This window comes from Lepidochelys olivacea (assembly GCF_965140295.1).
Source record: "Lepidochelys olivacea isolate rLepOli2 genome assembly, chromosome: 3".
NCBI classification, from domain to species: Eukaryota; Metazoa; Chordata; order Testudines; family Cheloniidae; genus Lepidochelys; species Lepidochelys olivacea.
In genome coordinates, this window is record NC_140413.1 from 83,313,762 (window position 1) to 83,331,748 (window position 17,987).

General features: G+C 46.7%; 1 long non-coding RNA gene across 1 annotated transcript; it reads left to right on the forward strand.

Annotated features, from left to right (window-relative positions):
- Positions 1-641: 641 nt before the first annotated feature.
- LOC311517632 lies at positions 642-8,742 on the forward strand. The gene is made up of 3 exons (XR_014710746.1): positions 642-719; positions 7,374-7,535; positions 8,621-8,742. It is a non-coding gene; the product is annotated as an uncharacterized lncRNA (long non-coding RNA).
- The last annotated feature ends 9,245 nt before the right edge of the window (positions 8,743-17,987 follow it).

Genomic DNA, 17,987 nt, shown 5'->3' on the forward strand with positions numbered 1-17,987 from the left:
GTCCTCGCTGAGAATTTTCATGTAAAATAATCTACTTTTAACCAGCTAACAATGTAGATACATTTCAAGTATTAATATAAAGCACACTCCTAAATGCAAGCAAAGAGTACGCCAGAAGAGACTGGAATGCTTTGAGGGGGATGCCAGTGGGTTATTGGGACCGGATGTTTCCGTATTCCATCCATTGCACACATTTTCTCATGAGACCACAAATTCATAGTTACGCCAGTACTTATGTTTGCCTGGGAATCAGACATTCGGTGTAAATGAAATTCGCTCCACCCTGTGCCTCACTTGTCGATTTCCAACAGGAACGCGCTGCTGGACGCTCTCTGCGGGTCTGTAATAAAAGACACGGTGACATTTGCTGGCTATATATATTTTTTGGATTAGATTCCTCGCCCCCCACCCCCGCCAACAAGTTCCCTGAAACAAAGTAGCCGGTGCTGTGGATCTGTGTGTCAAGAGGGAGGGGCCACTAATTACTAGTGCCAGATCAGAAAAGACGTTTTCATCTGCCCCAGGAGGCGGTGGGACAGGAGGAGCAGAGGGAGGGAGGCGCTCCCTGCCCTCCGAGCCACCAGACTCAACTCCGGGGAAAGTCAAGAGGGAAGCCTGAGTAAGGACTGCGGGATCCGGCCCGTTATGTGGGTTCGGCCCCATCATTACAGAGCACGTGGCTGTTCCAAATGTCATTGCTTTCGCGAGACTCCACAGTGGTAAGAATCATACATCGGGGCCCGATCCCGCGCGGGGAGGCAAAATCGCCCCCTGCTTCCCAGCGGTTTCGCCGGAGAAAGAAGGCGAGGATCGGGCCCCTGAAATGAAACCGACAAGTTGCAGAGGCCCGTCTGCCTCCCTCTCCCCCCCCCCCCCACGCCTCCCCAAGGAGGCGGGCTGGCGCTGATCGCCGTTCCCACCGCTGGCCCTGTGCCTCCGTTGTACCTCGCCTTGCACATCGGGCACGACTGAGCGTGTTCCTCAGTTACACACCCACCAAATGGAGCCGGTGCCCGGGCGCTCGCTGGGCTGGGGTCGGATGGCCTTGAGGGGGGAGCCTGTTCTGCCCTAATTTGTTGTTTTGTTTTTCTTGCACCTTATAAAAGAGCAATTGGTTTTCAAAGCGCTCCCGTCTCCCACCTACCCAGCCCTAAACTAACAACCAGCGGGGATCTCGGCAAGGGGGGGGAGCCCCCCGGGTAATTTCCCCTGGTTCATTTTCCTATTTGCATCCGCTGTTAACTGAAGATCATTTTAATAAATAACAATGACAGGGACGTGCACCTCGAGGGCTTGTCGGCAACATTTAAAAGCCAATAGAGTTTATAATTCTACTCTATCATTTCTTATTGATTAGAGTAATCAAGATAAAAAGCTAGCCGGGCTCCGAGGAGTTCGGCGGCATATCATTAAAGATAAGAGTCAGTTAATTCTGGAGCTGGGGTAATGGTGGCTGCGCTGAAGAGCTCATTTGCATGAGCTGCTGAGCCCAGTAACAAGAGGACAAAAATCACTAATTAGGATTGCAGAGTGTCTCCAGCTCTTCAAGCACCCTTTGGAGATGAGAGATGATGCGAAGATCGCACTTTTATGGAAATCTGGGTCAGGACATCGCAGTGGAAATGTTGCTTATAAGCAGCGATTATTTGAGTACTCCTGACAGCCCCAAGGGACAGCGGTTTTATAGCCCTGTGGGGAGTGAGAGCGAGCGAGAGAGAGAGATGCCCAGTTCTAGCGTTATGGACCAGATCTGCGTTGCAAAAGGGACCCGGAGAGAGCTGGGAAGGTCTGGAGAGAGCATTTCGTTGTGTTAAAAATTGCGAGTGGTCTGTCTCACTCGCTGCCCCGTTTGAAAAGTCCTCTGTCTTCTGCATGCGTCTGTCAATTACCAAACCGTTTCTTTGGCGCAGGCCTGATCAAGGGGCAGGGCACTCTGCTAGAGAGATTCCAGGACGCTCTCAGGCACCAAAATGAATGAGGAGGAGACAGCGAGGAGAGCGGGGGCTTACTCATGTCGGATACACTTGAAGGCTTCCCATTCTACAGTTTGGTACATTCCCTCTATACCCTGAACCAAACACTGCCCTGTCAGCGAGGATTCCCAGGGCAGCTATTTTCATTAACAATTTCATTTCGATCCGGCTTTTAAAAGAACTATATTCCTCGGGGTTGTTGAGAGAAAAGACTAGTAAAGGTAGTAAAAAAAAAAAGTGAATCTATGGTTAGCAGATAGCTTTTGGAAACTAGACCTAAGTGATCATGTTGACAGCATTTCAAAACTAGATAGATAGATAGATAGATAGATTAGATAGATATGCGCCCTTTTAGATGCATAGCTATGTATGCGAATAGGAGTGTGTGAGAGTCTGTGTGCGTATCCACGTGGGTGTCTCTGGGTCTATATAACACATCGGGGGTGTATACACACGTATAGACGCGTATAATGACTTAGACAAAAGATTCTGGTCCAAGAAACTCACAGGGAGATGCCAATACAAAGCAGGGCTAGCAGACTCTGATTCTTTGATTAGTTAAATAGCCAGGTCTAACAAGTTGCTACATTTACCGTAGCTGTTTTCCAGGCAGGAGATTTCCCCCTCCAGGTCCTTAACACTATAAAAACCGTCCCGCGCACGCCAATATTAATGATCACAATATTAATGATCAATAGACGGCATGCAAAACACCACTAGTGAAGGGGGCTGAACTTGGCGTTTCCCCGTGTTTGTTTGTTTGGGGGGATAGGGTTGCTTTTGCTGGGAAATGTTCCGGGCTGCTGAAGGAAAACGGGCTAGCAGGTTTTGTGTCCACCCTCCAGAGATCGTCGTGCTAACCAGGGGCGCGAAATGGGGCTGCATTTCAGCAACTGTCCCTCCTGAAGGCGGGAGGAGAAGGCGAGGAGGGTGCACCACGGTTTGCCTGTTCCCAGCGGAGTCCCCAGGGCTGCTACTGGTTTGCACTCGCCCTGGTGGGCGAGGTGGGGAAAGAGCCCCTGTGTCCATCGCACGGTTCCTGGCTGTGTGTTACATTCCCGCCGACCTGGCACCAGCGAGGAGGAAATGTCCTGGAACAGCAGGCTGGCCTCACAAGTCTGGTTTTCTCTCCACCAAATTAGAGTCCTGTTCGTCGGCTTCCGTTACATAGGAGCCCAGTCTTCTAGCAGCTCCGGCTCCAAACAGCCGGATCACAACCCAGGTGCCCGCTCTCCCTGGTTTCCCGAAGGGTTGGTTAAAACGATCAATCTATTCTGGAGGTTCAAAGGAAATCAATCGTGCGGGTTCCGCGCAAACCACAAACAAACACTGAGGTGACCTAAGGGGGGAAATCAGTAGCGGGTAAGGAAACCTGAACGCGTGCAGCAGTGATTTCCAGATCTGTCAAGTTGTTTTCTTGCCTAAAGCCAATCATTCCCGTGAGCGCTTGGCACCGGCAGCCAGGTCTCTGGGGCTGACTTTGCCCCTCACTTGGCTGCGGAGGAAAGGAAGCCTGGCCTCATTTGGGGCAATTGCGGGTGTCAGCGTGGAAAGGGGCTCGCAAAAGTCTCCCTGTCTCTCTTCCCCTTAACAGCTCCCGCCACTAGCGGTGCTGCGCCCCTTCCTCGTCTAGATGCACTGCTGGGGGGGGAGGGGGGATTGAAAAAGATCAGATCAGGTTGAGATTACAGGCAGAAAGAGGAGCGCTCAGACCACAGACTTTCTCACTCTGTCTCATATACACACTGTTACCCGTATACACACTCCCTCCTTCCACACCCACAGCCTCAGTCCCTCTCATTTTCTTCCTCTGGGGCCCGTGAGAACACAGCCAGGCATGTCACACACACTGTCTCGCACACACATACGCACCTCCTTACACACCCCCCCGATTCCCTTTCTCACGCTCACACTTATTCTTTGATGCACACTCACACACGTATTTCCTCTCCCAGACAGTTTCTCTCTGAAGCACATGCATCACGCATTCTCTCTGTCACACACACCCCCCCTCTGTGCGGAGGCTACCGACTTGCCTATTTCTTCTGCCTCGCCTCCCTCGCCCTCGCTCTTTGGACTTTTTGTCTAGATCTGTGGCTGAGGGCTCCTTTCCTCCTTGTTCTTCCCATACAGAATAAAGTCAGTCTGTATTTAATGGTTATGGCGGATGTGAGGAGGATTTGGCACATGAAGGGGCCCTTTTGCTCTAAAATATTGCTCCTTACGTCGTGTGAGTCTACCAACCCACCACGACCCCATATTCTTCTCCGGGTGTCTGACTCGAATGACAAACGAGCTGATTTTTTCAGTACATCGCTGGGAAATGTAGTGAGTGATAATAGAGATTTCTCTTTCATTTTTTACGCTTGACTTGGTTATTGTTGCTTTTCTTTTCCCGTGATTCCTTCTGCGGATTAGCTCTGACTTCCCCACTATTGGCGGTCAAAGTGGCCCAAACGCTGGATGACAATTGATGGGGATCAAGGGATTGCCCATTCTGTGCCTGTAAGAACTGATTTGTGCCAGAGAAACTCATCAAGTATAGACGAAGAATAAAAAGCATTTGGGGGTAAATGTATTCATTGAGAAGGGTTCTCCCAAATTGCTTCTAAGTTTTCTTAATGAAAAGTAACGCTTGCAGCAATCAACGGCTTTTTGACGGATTACAAACCTTGACAGAACTATGGAGCTGCATTTAAAAGTGCCCCAGCCTTAGCATGGGGGCAGCTTACTCACAAAAGTATAGGAACGAGGGTCAGTCCCGAAAACACAAAGCTGAGGTTTGATGCATGTAGGAGTAATGAAAGGTGCATTAATTTATTAACATGGTGCACACAGGCAAAGTGAAAGAACAGTCCAGTGTAAGAAGAATCATTAACTCCCTACCCCAGGCACCCACCCAAAGCCTGCCATTTACATCAAAATAGTTATTGTAGCTTTAGACAGAAAAATCCCACAGCAGCAAAACTCCGTGTAAAAGCTCGGAGAAAAGAAAAGGAAGAAAGAAAACCAGCAATCTGAGCTCTGGACAGGGATTTAGATGCATTGAGTGGAGCGGTGCAAGTTTCTGGGAAGGTTCATTAAGGCTGGGGAGAAAGGGAAGTTGACTTCGTCCCCAGTAAGGACAGAGTTTCACAAGAAGACACTGATTACCCCCGCCTGCTCCTCACACCCTGAAGTGCCTTACAGATCTCTCTCTCTCTCTCTCTCCTTCTCCCCCTCCCAGCTGTAGATCCCATTCTGCAGTCCTCACTCAGGCCAGACTCCTCAGTGACTTCAGGGAGTTTGCAATTCACCCACGCTGGTAAACAAAATACTGCTACTAATGAATACAGCAGGCTTAGATGTATCGGGGGCAGAGCGGTAACTCGGCTGTCGCTGCAGAACCCCGAAAGCCAAGAACCCCCAAAGGCCAAGAGTGTGTGTGCGTGTTTAAGGAAAATCAGGGACACCCAGTGAAAAATTAGGAACAGATGAGCAGAATGTAGGAATTTGACTTTTTTTCAGCTCTGTTGCACCGAAGGCTAAAAGCAAGGGGTTCTCTCTCCCCCCCACCCCCACCCCCCACCCCCCCGCCTGCCGCCTCACTGACAGCCGCTAACCCAAAGCGCTGGCTGGGAGCTCGCAGAAGGGAAAGTCTTGCCCCAGAACGTTGTGACACAGACGATATGTTGTAATTATTCCACGCAGATCACACTAATCAAACTTGTCAGAGAAAGGACTCGACTTTCTCCCGCTCCCCTCTCCCTCCCTCCGCCCCCAGCCTCTGCTATTTCTTTGCCTTCCTCGGATCACGTCCAGGTTAGTTTTCCTAGCGTGAAAGGTGCAGGAGAGAGCCCTTCGCTCTGGCCCCTGGCATTCGGCTTGCACCGGACTCCCCCCCACCCACCGCATGAGCATGGTTTGAGATGTTTAAACCTCGATGTTGTTGAATTAGTCGAATCATTAAGGACCAGGGAAAGCGGCTCTGGGGAGAGGCGAGGAAGAGAAAGGGAGATTATATTCCGAGGGGGATGAAACATACAAGCAGCTTTAGGTGGCTTTGTTTATCTGAGCCATTTTTAATGCTTTACAGGCTCAGGGTGGGTTTTTTCCCCCTTATGCACAATGGAAGTGTACAATGAAAATGAAGAGATCGGGGTCGGGGGGATAGAGGGATCCTCGATCCCTTATACTAACCCCCCACCCTCCCAAACCGGGAATATTAACCTTTCCCCCCTTGCATCTTGTCAATGCTATCATGGCTTTGATGGGAGGGTCTTCAAGGTGGCACATTTCTGAACTTAACCCCTTTTCAAGCTAACTCTCTACCTCCTTGTTAGTGCCCAGCTCTGAACTTCTGAAGAGTATTTTTGTGTGAGTCAGGGTTCATTCACTCCGGCTCTTTTGTGGGACTTTCTTCCTTTCAGCCCTCAGTGTGTTACACCAATTAAAGGACGACGTGCTGTAAATGTAATGGGCCGAGGAGTGATTGTTTTTGACAAGCAACAAAACACATAGATCCACCCCTTAGATTAGGCCGTTGAAGGGGAGGTTCACGCCGGTCAGTTTACTGAATAGTTCATGAACTGTAATTCTGAGGGCTCGTGTGAAAGAAAATGTCTCTCTCTCTCAACCCCTCCTACCCCTACCCCCCCAAAAAAGAAGAAACAAGCAGCATGCCTGAAGAGGGGGGTGACTGGGAGGGTGAAGGGAGGAGGAGGCGAACGCCGATGGCCCTGTCTTGTTATTTAGAAAAAAGATAACAATCAAGCCACTTCATGATATTAAACATGCCAGCCTCCTTTACAGAGCTGCCCATCCATCATCTTTACTCATAAGCTGGTGTCAGGCTTTGATTTAATAATCACCTAGCTGGAGCAGTGTTTATACCCTCTGATTATTTCTATTGTGGCAGCACCCAGGAACTCCACTAAAGGACCCAGGGTCCCATTATACTAGGCACACTGCAGACAGGAAACAGGAAAGGCATTCCCTGCCCCAGAGAGCTTGCAGTCTAGGCGTTTCTGACTTTATTTCCTATGGTACAAACGCTAATCAGATCTGTACACACTGCCTCCCTCAAAGGCGCTGAAAGCATCAGCAAGAGCCTAAAAGGATCCTTCACCCCCTGCCTTCCTATGGGTCTGATCCTGTTCCTATGGTCTCAATGGCAAAACTCCCCCTGAGCTCAAAAGAAGCAGGCCAAAGCATTTCCAAACTCTGAGGGCGGATTCTGCACTCTGAGTCACTTGGAATGGGTCAGGTGTTCCCCAAACTGATGGGGGGAGATAGGGGGCAAAAAGAATCTGGCCCTGCCTCAATCAAGTGGGAGTGTTCTTGTCTTGCTCTAAAACAGCCCTTACTGGACGGGTCAGAGTGTCCATGAAACTTACTGAACTGTGAGTTGGATTTTTACAGGAATCTGTGTGTGATACAAAATTGCAACAGATGTCTGCTGAGCAAGCCTGGACAATGAAAAGCAGGAAGAGAAGACGGCTTTCTTTGTGAACATGGGAGAATTCCTTTAGCTGTTTCCACTGCTAAAGTCATGAAGAATGTATTCTGATAGCATTGCGTACGGTATGTTATAGGGATCTTACTACACTGTAATTAAGTAAAGTGGAGCCATGCCTGTGTTGTAAGTTTTCTGCAGTTCTGTAGCTTCACAATAAACACAGGGCACAGGTCAGGTAAGGGAATTGTGACAGTACAATCTGTTTAGGGTAACGGAACAGCAAACACCTCCTATAGCTCCCTTCTAGAATGGCTCTAGAGTCACTGAGAGGGATTTGGCCCTCCATTACTGCCCAGTCAAAGCCTCTTAGTTGGCTGGGGAAGAAACCCCCCAGTGCAGGAACTACCTTAGACAGCCACAGGTTGTTCTGTGCGGGGCCCCTCCAAGGGTGTGCCAGGGAAGGGGGCATAGACCAGGCCACTGCAGCCATTCTGGGTATCTCTGGGTTGTAGAGATGGCTATAGGCAGCCCAGGCAAGTGCTGCTGCAACTTAGAGCAGCAACTTGAGCTGCTTAAGTTGCACTGGGGACAATTTCAGAGGGGCAGCTGGGTCAAATCTCAGCGGCATTGCGACCAGCAGCTGCCCTACTGATGGGATCACTGCTTAAACGTGGCCAGGCCCAGGCCCCCATCCCCTGGCTCTGCAGCCTATGGAACTTTGAGCAAGTGTTCACTCCCCCTCCAGCCCTTCCTAATTGGAGGCACTGTCATGGAAGGAGGGTTCAACCACTTCCCCTGCACCATCTTCGCTTCCCTTGAGGACCTGGAAAGCCTCTCAGATCAGTGAGTTCTGTGAGGGGGAGACCTGGCACATTGGGCAAAGGAGAGGGATGGGCTGGGAGAAGCACACTAGCTCCAATAACCAGTCTCAGGGAGCCAGGAGCCAGGCAGAGGCAAAGGGCTTTGGTGCAAATAGCCCTGTCCTCTCTCTCGAGTCCCAAGGGATCTACTGTATGGGGGCTGTTCTCTGGCCTCTTCCACAAATAGACAAACCCCACCAATTGGCCTTGAGGGGATCCCCAAGAGCATGTGCTTGTGACAATTTCCTCCAGAAGAAGCCCTCCCAAGGCCATGGCCCACTCTCTCTTCACTGACTAACATTTCAATTAGCATTGCCCTTGAATCAGTATATTATTTTGTATTCCTACAGATGCCCTATCTATTTCCATAGGAATTTCGCAGAAAGTCAAGGACTTCTTCAAGTCTCTGCTAACAGATGCTAAATGCATGCTGAGCTGCAATGAACTGCGGCACTGCAGAAATCCTTCGGCTCGCCAGGTGGAGAACATCCAAGATTACTTCGTGTAATGATATTGTCGCTCTGAGGGCACAGCTTGCTTTGCAAAGGAAATATTTCCTAACTCATTCCCCTCAGCTCAGTACAATGGGACCTAATTTCTGCAATAGCTTTGTGATGCAGAAAGTTGTTTACATTATTAATAAGACTACTCTATGCTCTAAACCCTGTATGTCACTGCTGCAAATTAATGAATATGTGAATCTCAGCTGAACCGTTTAACTCCCATTGACTTTGAAGATATCAGCAAACAAAAAAACGGGTGTGCTAACTTATAAACAAAAGTATATGACACAAATTCTGCAGGACCTCAGCCGAGCAGCTCTTACATCTGCGTTCGGTGCAGGCCTGTATGTTGTCCACCCTGGACCTTGGCCCAGTGTCATTTTGCGGTGCAAATGGAAGGAACCACTGTGGAGGAAGGTTGTTTTAAAAAGGTGTCTGTTTGAGGCTGCCCAGAAGGACTAATTAGGTAAGGCAATCAAAGGGGAACAATGAGTGCTGTTAATCACATGACCCTGCAGGTGATGGCTATCACCACCAGATTTGCACCTGTGTAATATCCATGCAATACATTGCAAAATCATGTGATAAACATACAAAGGGGCAAAGGAGCACAGGGGCTCCAGTCCTGTGTTCTACACCAGGAGGCATAAACCTGACTTCCACTGGTGGCATGATGTGAGGAATCTCTTTGAGGGACTTCTTGGCACGTTTCCTTCTTTTAGCCCCCCCTCCTATGGGTATTGACAAGGAAGAGAATGATTTGGCCCATGATAACTAAGGCACTTCACTTTAAGGCTGGAGGGATACAAGAAATAATCCTAATGAAAGGTCTTTAAATTCTGAAACATATCTCAGTTAGCATTTCTATAATGTATGTGGCATGTGCAAAGTACATAAGGATATGGTGCGGTAAACAGATTTTAGTGAGTCTCATCTAAGAGGAATTGCGTAACCCACTCACGGTTTTGCCAGTTGTGAGTAATGTATCCATCCTAAACGCATGCCAAAAAAATTTATATCACCAGCTATTTGGTTGAAGTTTATTTACATCAACCACACAGCAGCTGTTTAGCTGCACACAACAATTTAGGACAGGAAGTGAAGAATTCTGCATGCCACTGATGCTGCAGTGTGTAATTCTGACTGGCAACTGGCCATCTAGAAAGACAATGGTGTAAGTGCCAAAGCCATTCAGTTCCTGTGTGTCTTGCTGCAGCATCACAAATGGCTAAAAAGTCCAGTTCTTCAGTGACAGCCCTTGCCGCAGATAATGCATGTATAAAGCACAGGGCCAGAAGATGACAATGGCTAAGCTACCAAAACCAATTTGTCTATGAAAAATAAAAGGACACACATTTGTATGTGTATATAAATATATTTGTATGTTAGTTGATGAAATTATTTACCCACAGTATTCTCCTGGCTTTAGCTGTATCGTAAGGGTCTTATAGGGCTTTATTAGTTAATGTTTGCACTATGCTCTGCGAGTCTTGGTTGAAGAGTACTATGTAAGTTCAAAAATGTATAGTAACACTTTTCCCATGGGTTAGAAAATATGTTATTCACCAGAACACAATGGGATCCCAAGATCTGAAAATTAAAATAATATTTACCGTGAAATCATCCCGCAAAAATACATTCTTGGACTGCAAGGGTTCACTGCAGAAATAGTGCACCCTCGTGGCTTATAAAATTAGTTGTGTGTTATATGAAATGCAGAGAAGATGGGAATTTTCATCCACTTTTAAAAGTAAAGTACTGGCTCTTTTTGTAAAAATGTAGCTTCTTTGGATTCTGAGAAAATAGAATTTGTATGACAATTTCATTTGTATGACAAAAATAAAAGTTCTAACAATTTCTGCAACTCTATTCTTTACCCAAGAAAAAGCATTGAGTAGAGACCTTTGTGTGTGTGTGTGTCCCCTCCCAGCCCCCTGAAAATACTTTAACCTGACTGAGAAGATGTAAAATTAATATTTTAAAACAACCTTGTGGAAAAATGCGTCAGATAAGGATATCTAGGTTGCCAACAAGCAACCCTGACCCAATGTGGTGGCAGTGGCCAGACTGGTTAGCGTAAATTTGATTGGCAAGTAATGTTATCTCCTGTGGAGATGGTTTTCAAGTATCTTCACTTTATAGATATCAGAAACACTGGCCAATTTATCAGGACTACCATCTTATGAATTTTATGAATACTGGGTAGTTGCATGCAATAGGACTTTTGTTGCACTCTGCACTCTGATGTGTGTAAAGGATCGGTGACAAACAGAGATTTATTGATAAGCAGCGTATCCAAAGACATTTCCCAAGTAATCTGCTTCCTGAATGTTCAATATTTCCCCCTACCTCCTCCATATATCATTTCATGGTATGCGTAATCATTTGCCACCTATATCAGAACACTTTTTACCCAATCCCACAGCTCTGGGACCTTTGTGTGGTTTTCTTAGAATGTCTCAGAATGTCACAAACAACTCAGTGCAGAGGAAAAAACATACTAAACTAGCTAATGTCACTTCAAATGATAAATTTTATGAAGGAAACGGTTTTTTTTACGCAAGGCTATTTTTTGGAGCTGCAGTAAAGGGCGGGCAGGGAGAGGCAGATTAAAGCTGTTTTACATTACCGGCTCTGTGAATGATCATTGGTAAAAGAGGAGGAGACTGACTGTTGTGCAGAGAGATTAGCAGAATTCACATTACCACTGAATGAAAAGGTGGGGGAAGGCAGAAAGCTAAGCAAGTGAATTCAATTACATCTGAAAAAGAATAGCCTAAATGAGGATTCTCTTCTCGGGCTCGTTCCAGGGAATATTTCTACAAAGTTGGTTGAAGAATACCAGTTATCTAAACCCTGATTTTGCTATTATGTCAAAACTCTTATTCCATGGTGGTTTCTGGTTAACAAATATTTCCCTTGTTTTATTTATGCTGCTGGCAGGTGATCTCTTAATTTAGTTTTGGTTTCTGATTACACCAGCCGATGTAAACTTGTTTGTAAAGATTTCAAAAGGAACACGGGACCTGATCCATAGCCCATCCGAGTCAATGGAAGAGTCTCAGTGACCTCAGTAGACTTTGGATAGTACCTTAAGCAATCTCAGTGTTCTATCAGTTTCTCCAGAGCACAATGTGATGGTGGAGTAGAGGAATATCTTAATGAATACAATTGGAATGACTGCTGTGTTTGGTGTTATGAAGTGTGTTGGTTCTATAGTGTTAAAGTAAATGACCTGGAAAGTTTGTATTTTAAATATATTTGCTGTGTTGTGTAGTAATTTTGTGTAGTAAGTAATTTTGTGGTGTAAGTATTATTATTAATTTTACAGGACACTGGAAAGAGAGCCTTTGATTAGGAAGTTTAGAATTCCCACCCTTTGTTGTCCTGTCTATTTGAACTGTAAGCTCCTTAGGGCAGGAACTGTCTCTCGTCCTGCGTTTGTACAGTGCCAGGCACAATGGGCACTCCACTCTTGGCTGGGGCCTCTGGGCATTACTGTAATAATAAAAATGATAATGTTAATATAGGCTGAGATTGTAACTCTTCTGTGGGATGGATGTCAATGTTGGCAGACAATAGCCTCCCTGAGGCCGTTAGTCCCCATCCCACACAGGTGGGCAGCCAGGGGTGGGGAGTAGCTGAACTTTTGGCTCTGCCCACTCACCCCCATGCACCAGAACACACAGCTGGGCTGCTGGTGTGGAGCGGGAAGCAATCTGCACCAGATACAGGGCTGGCAAAGATCATTTCCCCTTTGGGACAAGGAGGGAATCAGGGACCAGACCCTCTGGGTCACAATCAGGTCTTCACTGTAGATCTGCTGCTTCTTATTCAGCTTTTATGACAAAGGCACAGTTGAGCCCATAACATTTAGTTATTTGGACCATTGCATCTATTTTTACAAACCTGAGGAGGCAACTTTCAGGTTGGGCGGGGAGAGGAAATGAGATGGGGAATAGTGCATGACGAAGGCTTATATGGACCTTGGAACCTGGCTGGATCCCTTCACTGTTCATTTCCACCCTTTATAAAGGTGTAGAACTCGATACAGAGAAAATGAACATTGCTTTGGTGTGTTAGCTGGGCTTCCCTGACACACACTCACAACCTTAACTCTTCTGAACATAGTTTTTTTGTTTGTGAATTTGCCTGTTTTCTCCTGAACAGGAAAGGCTTAAATTAGCATAGCATACACGTCTACAGTCTACCAGAGGGAAGCCTTGCCTGGCAGATCTCAGAATGCCCATCAAAGCAGGGCTTCTCTCCTGAAAATGTTACTGAGTCCTTAGAAGATAGGTGGGGACAGGCAGGTAAAACAGAAAGCAGGTGGACAGTGGAGGGAGGTGTGAACCACTTAAAATTTCTAGATCTAAAAATGTAAGTGTGTAAGCTTTAACATGGAAAGAAACCCTGCCTTCCCCTGTTCTATTCTCTACCTCTTCTGGTCCCTTTGTCCCCATCTCTGTGCTCTCCAATTCCCTGCAACCTTCTCCATCCCTCTGGCTTCTGCATCTCCTGCCATGTTGTCCATTTCCCCACTCCCTATCTCCTCTGCTTTCCATTTCCTTTCCCTATGATCCCCCAGCTCCCAGCACCCCCTTTATAGTCCCTGCATGCCAGCTTCCTACCATCCCTGGATCTCCTCATTCCAAGAATGGGGAACAGAACCCCGTATCTTCCCTCTGCATGCCCCCAGTACCCTACCTCTAGTTCATTATTAATAGTGCTTCTATTTATTTGTATTGTAGTAGCACCTAGGAGGGTATATCTACACTGCAATTAAAAACCCACGACTGGCCTGTACCAGCTGACTTGGGCTCACGGGGCTCAGGCTAAGGGGCTCTTTAACTGAGGTATAGCCCTTTGGGCTTGAGCTGGAGCCCGGATTCTAGGACCCTGCGAGGTGGGAGGGTCCCACACCTTAATAGCAACACTACAATTAGACAGTCCCTTAGTCTGAGCCCCGTGAGCCCAAGTCAGCTGACATGGGTCAGTCGCAAGTGTCTAATTGCAGTGTAGTCATATCCCCAGTCATGGATCAGTCCCTCGTTGTGCTAGGAATTGTACAAACACAACACAAACAGATGGTCCCTGCCATCCCCTGCTCCTTCTTTATCCCCCTCATTCATATCCCCATCCTTACTCCAACCCCTCCAAATCTTCCCCTACTCTCCTCCCCTTCATCCATTTCCCATCCCCGCAACTGCAGAAGCATAGCATTGAGTCAGTCCGCAGCAGGTCAATTTACAGTTTTTAACATTATCAAATAATTGTATCCATTGCTCTGTGTCACTAAAGAGCAAGAGGGGGCTCCTTGATAGCAGAGGCAACCTTTGGGCCCCAGGAAAGAGAATCTCAGCTTTCGGTTTTAAAAAGCACATCAATGTAACTTCTAGCCCTTTCCTTTTGAAAGTAGCCTTCAAAAGATAAACTGATGTAAACCAATTGCAGTGGCTGAAGGATGCAAACATCTGGGCTCCCTTTCTGGATCAGCTAGCTGTTTGTGCACACGCACACACACACACATGATTTACTGCACAAAAAGTGTATCCGAAGAATTATATTGGTAACCCACCCCTCGACTGTCTTTACAGAACACCCTTGTCTGCTCAGAGCATTTCTCCCCACTTATGGGGAATCAGGACTGGGATCCTGACCAAAACCAGACAAAAAAGAAAAACTGCCAGGAAAGGGTGGCTTGCTTCAGCCAAATGAAAAGAGCAGAGAGGGCCAGATCTTCAGTTGAGGTAGATGAGCATAGTTCCATAGAAGTAGATGGAGCCATACTGATTTAGCCTGGCTGATGATTTGCCCTGCAGTCCTTACCTATGCATAGCAAGATGGCCAATTTTCCTTGTTGCCTGGACCTGGGAACTCCCTGACTCTGATTGTTATCTGGGCTTGGTGGAGGTGGGGTGGCAGAGTGAGAGAAAGAAGGTGCTTTAGCTGTGTCTCCTTTTTAGATCCCTGCTCTAATGTGCCCCAATAAACTCCTTGCTAGCCTACCGTAGCATGGGATGCTTACACTCCACCACAGCCACTCAAAACACTGCTTTTCCTCAGCAAGGTTAGCAAAACAGAAAGCAGGTGGTGGCTGTAGACCAACCCTTCTGGAGCTAGGATGAGCCAAAACCAACAAAAATGAGGACGTTTTTCAAAAAGTGAAAAACCAAGGAAATGATTTAAACGTGAAGGGTGGGATTCTGGGACGCAGCCCCAAGAGGAGCAGCACAGAAAGGCACTGCCTTGGGCCACCTTTTTATCCTCCCTATTTTGGATTCCTCCTGGAGCTACCGCAGCCTCCCAGTGTAAGTCAGAGCAGCCAGGAGTCAATCTAAATCACAGTACTCTGCCCAACCTCCTAGGCTAATTAGGGACTGCTCTACAATCCACACAGTGGAGGAGCCACATAGCTGCACGAGCTACAAGGACTGTCCATCGCCCCTGGACACACCCCTTTCTGCCCTTTGCACGTTCCCTACGCGGCCTGGATACAGCAGCCTTCACATGGATTACACCCCCAGGGAAACTCTCCCCAGCTAGCTAAGGGGCTATCACAGCCCAGGTAGCTGGAAGAGGAATCCTTCCCCACCCCGTAATCTTAAAACTGCTTTCCAATTTTTTTCCAGGCTTCCCAGAAAAAATTTTCCTTTCAGTTGGGAAGTGGCAGAGGAATTTGGTTCTTTCGGGAGAAGTTAAGGGTAGGGGTTGAAAATCCGGTTAGCAGACAAAGGCATAAACAAAATCCAGTGACTAGACAAGTTCACACTACAAATAAAGTGCTAATTTTTAAGTGGGAATAATTAACCATTGGAACAACCTACCCAGAGCTCCGGTCGATTTCCCATCACTTGAAGTCGTTAAATCAAGATTGGATGTCTTTCTAAAGAACAAGCTCGAGGTCCACCCGACGTTATGGCCATGATGCAGGAATCTCTGGGAAACATTCCATGGCCTGTGTTATGCAGGAGGTCGGATTAGGTGATCATAAATGGTCCCTTGTGGGTTTAAAATCTATAAATCTATTAATCTTCATTTACTGCTGTGGAACCTACTGCTGCTACATAATACAGTAATAATACTGAGCATTTATATAGCACTTTTCCTCTCTCAACGTGCTTTACGATGGTGGAGAGGTATCTGTTCCATTTTACAGGGTGAAAAACAAAGACACAAAACAATGAGGACCAAAACTGGAGTTGTGGATCCTCAGCCCCTCCAGAAGTCAGGGTCTACATATCCCAGTTGAGATGCTCAAAATCAGATGACACTTTTGAAAAGTTTGGCCTATGGTGAGTTATTGACAGAAACAGGAATAGAACCAAGATATTCCCCACCACCGTGCTCTATCCACTGGCCTACATTACTCCCATATTCCCCTCTTGCCTCACAACATGTGGTCCATGAGCTCTATAATAATTTATGATCAGCTCTAGCCAGGACCCAAACAGAAGAGGTGTGTAACCACCTTTCAGATCACACTCCACAGGAGAGAAATACTGCTATAGAGCGAGGTGTGCTTAGGTCTGGGATCACATTTTAAAATGTCCATTCAGAGGCCCTGAGACTTAAAGCCCTTACTCACCAAGTAATCCTTACTCACCAAGCGGTTCCTTTGAAAGCAAGGTAACTACTCACATGAGTGGAGGTTGCAGTGAAGAGCTTCTAGTGAGTATATTGAGATTTCTACACCATTTATATGGAAGAGATGCTGTCAGTTCCTTTTCAACTGGGCAAATTGCTTTCTACGGTAATGGTATTTAACTCTAAAACATTTTAAGGTACCGTTTGCATGAAAGATGTGATATAAAATATAGTATTGACTTTTGCAATAGAGTATAACAAAGACAGACAGTAAAGTAGTGTTGTCCTGCATGTGTCTTATTTAATGTTTACTTTGAAAATGTAGTGATAGATTTTTAACGTTAGACTATTTCACGGTATAATGGAATAGTAGCAAAATTCCTGTTGATGGCGGGAGAAGTTTTGTCTGAGTTACAAGTGCCAGCATAGGCCTGACATCCTTTCAATGTCCTGGTAATATTTAATGGCCTGAAAAATTGCATACATTTTGTTGTTTATCGTGGAGAAAGCCAATGAAATAAAGTGCTATTCATCCAACTACTTTATTTTTTAAATGTTACGAAAACATTTTCTATCACTTGGCATCATTGAAGGCATCTGTACATTCATATACAGTTAGCTCCTGTGTTTCTGAAGTCCTCAGAACTCTCACTGTGGTCAACAGATGTCATGGACGCAGGGCTGGGGCTTTAAACATAAATATGTCATTTTGGGGTAACTGTTGTCCCTGCCTTCAGTCTCTGCAAAACGACAGCCCCTCGTGTCCGTGTGAAGTGTTGCTCAGAAATTATGGTGATGAGCAATACATTGAGAGGGCGACTGGAGAGAGAGAGAGAGAGAGAGAGAGACTGCAATGGGACTGATGGGGCAATGACTGCACGTCGGATTTTCCATAAGTGCTTCGGTAGATATGTAGAGACACATGTACAGCAAAGCACCCCATCTGTTCAAAACGTGAAGTGCACAGTTATAAATAAACTAGTCCCAAAAATCACGTCCCCGCCCCTTGCTCATGGTAGGTAAAAGAAAATAGTCTCATTTTAAAATATGGGGATTCTGTAATGTTTCCCCTGGCGTTTACCAGAGCCACGACACTGTGGAACCGCAGCGGTTCAAAGAGGGCAAAAAAGCGGTCGTCTCCATCAAGGCCCCTCAACGTTAAAGGGAATGTGTCAGCGTGGGATGAAACGTTTGCAGCACAGATGCACGTTCCCTGACAATTGCTTAACAGACTGGTTTAACGTTAGGGAGGAAAGGGGGATGGATAGCATTTTACCAGGCAAAAGCAATGAGTTCTTCCCAGGGAGACTGGGATATTAGCTCCTCGGGCTGAGAGGCAGCAGCAGCAATGAGTTTCTCTTGCTCCTCTCCTCGCCCTCCCCCTCAGCCCCATCTTCCAGGTTCAATAAAGATTACATCATGGAGAAAGCATGCAATGTAGCCTGAGACTCAAAGCCATCACAATTGGCGGCTGTTTAACTGTAATGTCGCTGAAACACATACTTTCCACCCCCCACTTTCCCCCTGGCCAGCCCCCCCCATCCCACCCCAAGCCCTCTGCTTTTCGTACTATTAAGGGGAGCATTATTGGGGAGAGGAAAATCTGATCAAAACTGTCGACCGCCAA